This window comes from Notolepis coatsorum (assembly GCF_963971535.1).
Source record: "Notolepis coatsorum genome assembly, chromosome: 8".
Classification (NCBI taxonomy): domain Eukaryota; kingdom Metazoa; phylum Chordata; class Actinopteri; order Aulopiformes; family Paralepididae; genus Notolepis; species Notolepis coatsorum.
In genome coordinates, this window is record NC_140172.1 from 2,351,758 (window position 1) to 2,360,865 (window position 9,108).

The following is a 9,108-nucleotide window of genomic DNA, read 5'->3' on the forward strand; positions in this document are numbered from 1 at the left end:
AAACGTAACACACAGTACTGTACAGTGTTTTGAGAGATTCCTGTGTGTTGAAAGTTATGGAGAATATGCAGGCAAAGAACATAATAATGGCAACAGAGGAAATGATTATACTGAGGTCGATCGGAATGGCCCGTCTGCATTGTCATCTGCAATGACTCTTTGTAGTTGATTGCCAAAATATTCTAATATAGCAATTGACCATATGCATGGGCGGTGGCCATTTTCTCTTACAGTATGTCACGCACACCCCAAGGGTGGAAGGGAATCCCAACCTATGACGTAAGAGCACCGGCTGACCATGTGAATAATGCTCAATGAAGCGGAAGCCTGCTTGTTTATGAGGCACCACACTGAATTAAATGGGACCCTTGATAACTCCGGCACGGGTGAACGTCCGGATGGCCTCCTCCGTTATATAGACCCTGATGATGTGTGTGTCACCGAAACGTGACACGTTCTAGATGCCGTTTACGTCCCACTCAACTCCAAACATATATCCAAATCATGTGTCATCGGTGTGATAATGTGATCCATGGAGATGTTTGCATCAACATGGCCTTTGCACCGGCCTACTAGCCTTATAAAGAATTACGAACAACTCAACGGTTAGTCCAGTGAGGACTTTCTGAACGTGCACATGGTTTTCCAAAAGGCCTTCTCTTTCACCTGCGCCAGAGTTATCCTTCAAGGGTTTGTTATTAACTGATTGACACGTCATAGTGGGTTGGACACTTTTACTATTGGTATGGTTGGATCGCTTATCATCTTCTAAAGATGCGTGAACGTAATAACAATGGCAACGTATAGAACGGAACATTTTAATGATGACGTCACAGAGGCCACTGGTCATTGAAAGCTTTGGAGTTCTAGATTTGCACTCTGACAAGATATATGGAGAAATGTTTTGTTTGTTGAAAACGCATCAAGAGTTAATATTTGAATATTATATTAAATTAAACAAACAAATTCAAATTACTTAAAGGAATCCTAGTCTTAACATGCAGCCAGTTGCCCGTTTCTGCCTATGAGATTCACAAAGCAGTGTTTACCACTTGTATGGTTATAATTATGTTATCATTATTACAGCCGCCTGTAAACAATCTGTACGGGCGGTCGGGCTGCCCTCAGGAACACACAGGCACATGAAGCGTGGCAGTTTTCCAATCCTTCGATGCAAAATAAAAAGTGTATGTGGAATTGAAGCGGGTCTCGCTCAAGTGCCTCTGGGTTCTATCTATAGACTGAGAGCAATCTCATTATTATGTGCTCACTTCAGACTGTGCCAATGTGTGGGTCCTCCTTCCGTGGATTGAGATGCACATTTGAGTTGTTCCTATTAGATTAGATTAGATTAGATTAGATTAGATTCAAATGTGTTGTCATTATTATTATACAGCACAATGAAAATACGTTTTGCATCTAAATGATTACTACTGAGTAATAATGTTTTTTATACAGGTATAAAAACACTATGGTAGTAAGTAGGGATGCTCGATATTGGCTTTTTTACAGATACCGATATACCGATATTGTCCAACTCCGATACCGATATCAACCGATACCGATATATGCAGGGTTTCCCCCCCCCCCCAAATAAATAATTTCAGGTAATTAACATTACATATCTCTTGTTGTGGAATTAACATAACATTATGCATACTTTTGACAATAAATAAAATCAGAATTTGTTCTTACTTGCTTGCCTGGGTAAATAAAGGTTATAGAAATGTAAAAAAAAAGAAAATTTGAAAACCGATACAGATATTTTCCGATATCACATTTTAATGCCAATATCGGCCGATAATATCGGTAGGCCAATAATATCGGACATCCCTAGTATTAAGTCATACTGGCCAGCGGTATAAAACACAGTACATTTCGCTGAGTAAATTTTACTCAAACTGAGTACATTTGACTCAAACTGAGTAAAATTGTACTCACTTGGGCTCAAATGGACTCAGTTTGAGTAAAATTTACTCTGCGAAATTGACTGCGTAGTAAGAGTAGGTAAGAGATATGTACAGATATAGATATAGTATTGTGGCGTTGGGGAAACGCTGTTTGGGGCTACACAACACACACTGGGTTTATGGGTCAAAACACCATGTTTATTGTCCATATAGGGAGAGAGAAGAGTGTTAGAGGGGGTTGCCTGGCCCGTGGTGAACCCCAAGGGATTCCGTGAGGGGAAGTGGGGGGGAAGCCGGTCCAGGCGTGGTGTCCCAGCGGTCGTCACGCTGTGGGCAGCCGCCAGTCTTCTCTGTCTCCTCCGGGCAAAAGGACATTATGTGTGAGCTCTAGGTTGAGGTGAGTCAGACTAGCCTCCCCATGTGCTGTCAGGAGCCTCCTTTTGTGTGGCTGCTGATGAGGCCTGATCAGTTCCTGGTGTGGGTGATTCACCAGCTGTATTGACGAGGCCTGATCAGTTCCTGGTGTGGGTGATTCACCAGCTGTATTGACGAGGCCTGATCAGTTCCTGGTGTGGGTGATTCACCAGCTGTATTGACGAGGCCTGATCAGTTCCTGGTGTGGGTGATTCACCAGCTGTATTGACGAGGCCTGATCAGTTCCTGCTGTGGGTGATTCACCAGCTGTATTGACGAGGCCTGATCAGTTCCTGGTGTGGGTGATTCACCAGCTGTATTGACGAGGCCTGATCAGTTCCTGGTGTGGGTGATTCACCAGCTGTATTGACGAGGCCTGATCAGTTCCTGCTGTGGGTGATTCACCAGCTGTATTGACTAGGCCTGATCAGTTCCTGCTGTGGGTGATTCACCAGCTGTATTGACTAGGCCTGATCAGTTCCTGCTGTGGGTGATTCACCAGCTGTATTGACTAGGCCTGATCAGTTCCTGGTGTGGGTGATTCACCAGCTGTGGGTGCTGATTGCCATGCTGCCTGTTTCTCCCAGTGGGTGCTGATTGCCATGCTGCCTGTTTCTCCCAGCTATGCTGTCTGTACAAATACGGTATTCGATTAACAGTACAGTAGCTAGAGTTAGCTGCACCATTTGGTAGCTGACAATCATTTCTTGGTCAACGCTGAAGTTAGCTAACAGCAAACCAAGGAAACTATAAAAGAAGGAAGGGTTATCACATCAGAATAGCAGCGTGCTATGCTCTGCAACTAATTGCAGACGATTATGCTACACAGTGACGTACTGTAATGACCCTTCCTTCTTTTATAGTGTCCTTGCTGCAAACAAGGATGTGTTAAATGGTTTACTGGGGTATATTAGTGACTGAGCGACCTCATTAATGAGGGGCAGCCATACTTGATAATACAGCCCCATGTTCAGTGCCTGAACTTAGACAACGTATTCGTCCTTTATTTACTTAAAGGGGAACACCACTGAAAGGAACAGGTCTTATATCATATTTCCATGGCCTAAGTTTAAGACAGTTCAATCAATATAGATGGGAAACTGAGCTACTCTCTCCCAAAGCCAGAAACCAGAGAATTAGACTTGTGATGTCATCAAGTATAAAGGAGCTGCTCCGTTGACAATGAATGGGAGAGTGATTTTTTGGAGCCACAGAACGTTTGTTTTCTTTTTTATATCAAATGAGCTTCATTCTATAGTAGGGCTGACCTCGACTAGTCGAATAGTCGACGAATCGATCAAAAGGAGCCGTAGTCGACTGCCAACCTCTTAGTCAAATGCATAAATAATAAATACAAATTAAATATTTATATAATATAATATTACATTATTTAGTATAATATATAAAAAAAAAATTATCATTCTTTCCAAAAGCAAAGAGGCCTAGAAGCGTGGCTAACGCTAATGGCGCACATACCAGAGGCTAACTGCCTAAGAAAACAGGCACAGAGGCACTGAAAGAGGATTTCACCCATCTAATGAACACACTAGACAAATATCAAGATGTATCCATCAGTGGACCAATTGCATGCTTTCGCAGAGGACAAGAAGCCTTCAGTCGACTCCTTCAGAACGGTTCCAAGTCGCTGATATCGCGGGGGGGACCAGGTTGCCGCGTTGCCAGGTACCCAGGTGGGGGATCTCCTGGGCCTTTCTGTGTGGAGTTTGCATGTTCTCCCCGTGCTCGTAAGCGCTTCCCCTCCCGATAAGAGAAACCCAATGGAAAAACAGATCGCACAACAGATCGCTGACACTGTCGCGTTCCCTGACGAAGACGGACAGGAGCACTTGGATTGGTCCCCGGCTGCCCTTGGGGGGAAGGACGACGGGATGGGAGGTGCAGAGAACATTTCATTCAGTGCATGTTTCAAGTTTCAAGTTTCTTTAATAGTTGTCATACAGAAGTACAGAATACTTTCATACAAAATGCTTTTTACTGTTACGCTCCAGAGACTGTGCAAGACAAGATAGTATCAAATAACATAGTATAGCATGTAAATTAGAAGTAGAAAATGAGGTCACAGTGTTCAGTATAGACATATGTACAATGTTCGATGCAGAATAGACGTAACTGAGTTACCATATAATATACAATACTATGCAGTGTACTAATGTACAGTACTATATAGTGCAAAGCAGAAATGGGATGAGGTTCAATTTAGGTACAATTTACAGTAAGGTGTACGAGTTGTAGTGCAATCCTTCATCAATAAATATAAAGTGTGGGGAGTGGGTGCTACAGTGTGTTTGTTTAAAGTGGGTGTGTGCTATAAAGTGTGGGGAGTGGGTGCTACAGTGTGTTTGTTTAAAGTGAGTGTGTGCGTGTGGATGTGTGTGCTATGTGCGTTTGATGGTTGTTGTGTAGTGTTCATTGTTCGTTGAGCAGCCTGGGGATAGAAGCTTCTTCTGAGTCTTTCTGTGCTCGCCTTGAGACTCCGGTATCGCTTGCCTGACCGCAGCAGTTCAAAGAGGCAGTTGTTCGGGTGACTGGAGTCTTTAATGATTCTCTTAGCCTTGCCCCTGCACCGCTTGTTGTAAATGTTCTGGAGGGTGGGGAGCCCCCCTCCAATTGTGCGTTCGGCTGAACGTGTCACTCTTTGTAGTCTGTTTCGGTCTTGTGCAGTGTTATTCCCAAACCAGGAGGTGATGTTGCCAGTCAGGATGCTCTCTATTGTACATGAGTAGAAGTTCTTAAGGATCTTCTGACTGACTTGGAACTTCCTTAGGCGCCTGAGGAAGTAGAGGCGTTGTCGTGCCTTCTTCACAACACTGTCAATGTGTGTGGTCCATGTCAAGTCCTCGGATATGTAGGCTCTGAGGTACTTAAAGCTGTTCACTCTCTCAACCGGTGCCCCGTCGATGCTGAGGGGGCTGTAGTCCTTGACCCCCGACCTCCTGAAGTCCACAATCATCTCCTTTGTTTTGCTGACGTTCAGGGAGAGGCTGTTTTCCTGGCACCATCCCGCCAGGACCTTGACCTCTTCCAGGTAGGCCCTCTCGTCGTTGGCAGAGATCAGGCCCACCACCACTGTGTCGTCAGCAAATTTGATGATTGTGTTGCTACTCCGCTGAGCCACACAGTCGTGTGTGTACAGGGAGTAGAGGAGGGGACTCAGAACACAGCCCTGGGGGGCCCCTATGTTGAGGGTGATGGATGAGGAGGTGCAGTTGCCTGCTCTCACCACCTGGGGTCTGCCCGTCAGGAAGTCCAAGACCCACTGGCAGAGGTCATAGTTCAAGCCCAGGTCCCTGAGCTTGGCTATGAGTTTGGAGGGAACTATGGTATTAAATGCCGAGCTGTAGTCGATGAATAGCATTCTCACATAGTTCCCCTGCCTCTTGTCCAGGTGTGATGCTGCTGTGTGCAGCACATGGGCTATGGCGTCCTCCGTGGACCTGTTGGGGCGGTATGCAAATTGCAGGGGGTCCATGTTGATGGGGAGGGAGGAGCAGATGTAGCCCTTTACTAGCTTCTCAAAGCACTTCATGGCTATGGAGGTGAGCGCTACAGGGCGGTAGTCGTTGAGGCAAGCAGGCTTGGATTTTTTGGTACAGGGATAATAGTGGACTTCTTCAGGCAGGTGGGGATGACAGCCTGTTCTAAGGACAGGTTAAATATGTCAGTGAATACCGGGGCCAGTTGGTCGGCACAGACTTTTAGGACGCGGCCGGGGATGCCGTCCGGTCCTGCTGCCTTCCTGATATTCACTTTTTTAAAGGTCCGCCTCACCTCAAGTCAAGTCAAGTCAAGAGTTTTATTTGTCACGGCATACGGATATACAATGAAATGCGGGTGGTCTTGCCCACAACGATGTGCAATTGGTACAACATATAACATATAATAGAATCCAATACAAAAAATGTGTGCAATAAAATTGTGCAATAACAGGTAGCAGGTAACAATAAATTTGTGCAATGACGGGTAACAGTTGGCAGTTAACAGTAGTAGTAATAGTAGTGCAATACACTGTTACTGTTGCTAATACTAATTTAAAGTGGCCTTTCCTTTTGGCAATAAGTGAGGGTGCGTGCGGCCTGAGTGTGTGCCCGCTCATGCTAAAGTGTTAAGTGGCTGCTCGTGTGTGAGCGTGCACAGTGTGCGTGTCGTGTGTGTGTTCATGTGTGCTTGTGTGTGGACAGTTCAATGTTCTGAGCACTCAATGTACATTGTTCATGGCTCTGATGGCCTGGGGGAAGAAGCTGAGCCTAAACCGCTCTGTCCTAGTAGCTGAGATTTGCAGGCGTCTGCCTGACCTCAGCAGCTGAAACAGGCTGTTATTGGGGTGGTGAGGGTCTTTCATTATCCTGCAGGCTCTGGATTTGCACCTCTTGTTGTATAGAACATGCTAGAACATTACCCTGAACACTGAGGTCGCTTTCACACAGGGGCTGTTTGGTCCGGACTTTCGGACCAGAATTCGATAGTCCGGTTTTTCGGGTCTGTGTGAATGCGCGTCGAACTCGGTCCGCGGACCAAGCAGGCGAACTCTAGTCCGCCTGAAAACGTAGGTCTCGGTTCGGCTTCAGCGGACCAAACGCGAACCAAATATAGGAAGTGATTATTATTACCACTGCTTGCAGCACTCACTGCAAAACAAGCACACTGCATATAATCTCTCTATCTATCTATCTATCTATCTATCTATCTATCTATCTATCTATCTATCTATCTATCTATCTATCTATCTATCTATCTATCTATCTATCTATCTATCTATCTATCTATCTATCTATCTATCTATCTATCTATCTATCTATCTATCTATCTATCTATCTATCTATCTATCTATATATCTATCTATATATCTGTGCATCTTGGGAAGAAGGAAGAAACACGCGGCTTATTATTATTACCGAGGCGCACGGCATTAATAATGGATCAATGCCACGTCAATACTATTATTATTATTATATTATTATTATTGGTCTACAAGTTGTTTAGCGAGAGGATGGTGGTAATGTGCTTCAATAGAACAATGGATCAATGCCATGTCAAAACTCGCTCCGCTGATCTGGAGGGCTCGCAGACAGCACACACAGACACACACACGCGCGCGCGCACACGCGCTTGCAGCCACACACACATTTCCACTGTCCAATAGACAAGCGCCCTTTTCGACCGCGTGACATTGTTCAGAAGGTCTCGGTCCGCTGACAGATTTCTCTATGTGAACGCAGGCGAACCAAATGAAGAATGCAACAATGTTGCAACTTCACCCCCAGAACCGCACCGAGTCCACCAAAACTATATGTGAAAGCGACCTGAGTCTCCATCAGCAGCAGACCCCCCCCCCCCCCCCCCCCCCATTGCCGTGGCTTGTGGGCTGGTGTTGTTATTACCAGCATCAAACCTTGCATAGAAGGTATTGAGGTCATTTGCTAAGGAGATGTCACTGTTCAGTTTGAGGGAGGCGCCTTTGTAGTCTGTCATCGTTTTGAGCCCCTGCCACATAGCTCTGGAGTCAGCCTGTTCAAACTGGAGTTCAATTTTATCCCTGAGCGCCGTTTTGCCTCTGTCACTGTCCTCCTTACGTTGTATTGCGCCTCCTTGTGGTCATTCATGTTGCCTGCCACCAGGCCGTCGTTGTATGCTTTGGTGCGCGCTTTCAGAGCTTCACGGACGGATTTGTCTACCCAGGGTTTTTGATTTGGGTAAACTCTAATTGTGGTAGTGGGGATTGTTTCTTCCACCAAAGTACGAACAAAGTCCAGCACTGTCTCCATGTAGACATTAATGTTATCTGTGTCGCGGAACACAACTTATTTCGAAATACTGAAGTCTTATCTATAGTACAGTTCCAACATGTATAACAATCCCATGGAAAATGAGTGTTTTACAATGGCTCATTCATTTGGACGGCGAGTGAAAAATTCTCCAAACATTCTTCTCTCCCTTTACCGTATGGAACAGAATCAACTGTGATGCAAGGGGGCAACAGATAGAATCCTGCCTAGGGCAGCCAATTGGTCAGAGCCAGCCCTGGCGGTAAGTGTGTACACAAAGTTAAAACACAGATATACACATTCTCTCCTCAAGTAGATAATTATCTTTTTTGGGTTATCAATGAATAAAATGTTTTACATGTATTAACTCTAGAATTGCCACAGTTATCTACAATAGCAATGATAAAGAAGTGCCAACCACATATTATTATAATAATTCATCCAATTTTCTTTTAAGTGTTTTGGTTAATCAGAGTCATAGCTGTCAACATTGGGATTTGAAAAAATGGGAGATTTCGCCCCCTCCCCCCTCCCCCGCCCCCTCCCAATGTAGTCTCCTCCTCCTCGTATGTATATATTTTCTGTTAGGATGTTTGTTGACAGCTGGTCTCTGCTGAGCTGCCTTGTTGCTGCCATCTGCTGGTCAAAACCTGTATGTACCCAAGGACTGGGCGAACTACTAATTGCTACATTAAATTAATCAGATACCTGGTTGAAAGTGAAATGCTGTGTACATCCCTGCATTAAATTAATGGAAGTGTCAGTGTTTCTGTAGAGGAGATGAAACGCCTGCTCTTGTCGGCACTGCGCAGCCGTGGAATCGCATGGCCATAGATTTAGAATAGATAGAAAGGGCACATTGTGGTGTATCATAATTAATTTGTTGAATACAATAGGATTTTTATAACGTTGACACAAATTAAGGAATATTTACACTAAGTTCTCTTCCACCTCTTATTTAATGCATTCATTAATTTAATTGTAGGTACTGTTTATATCAG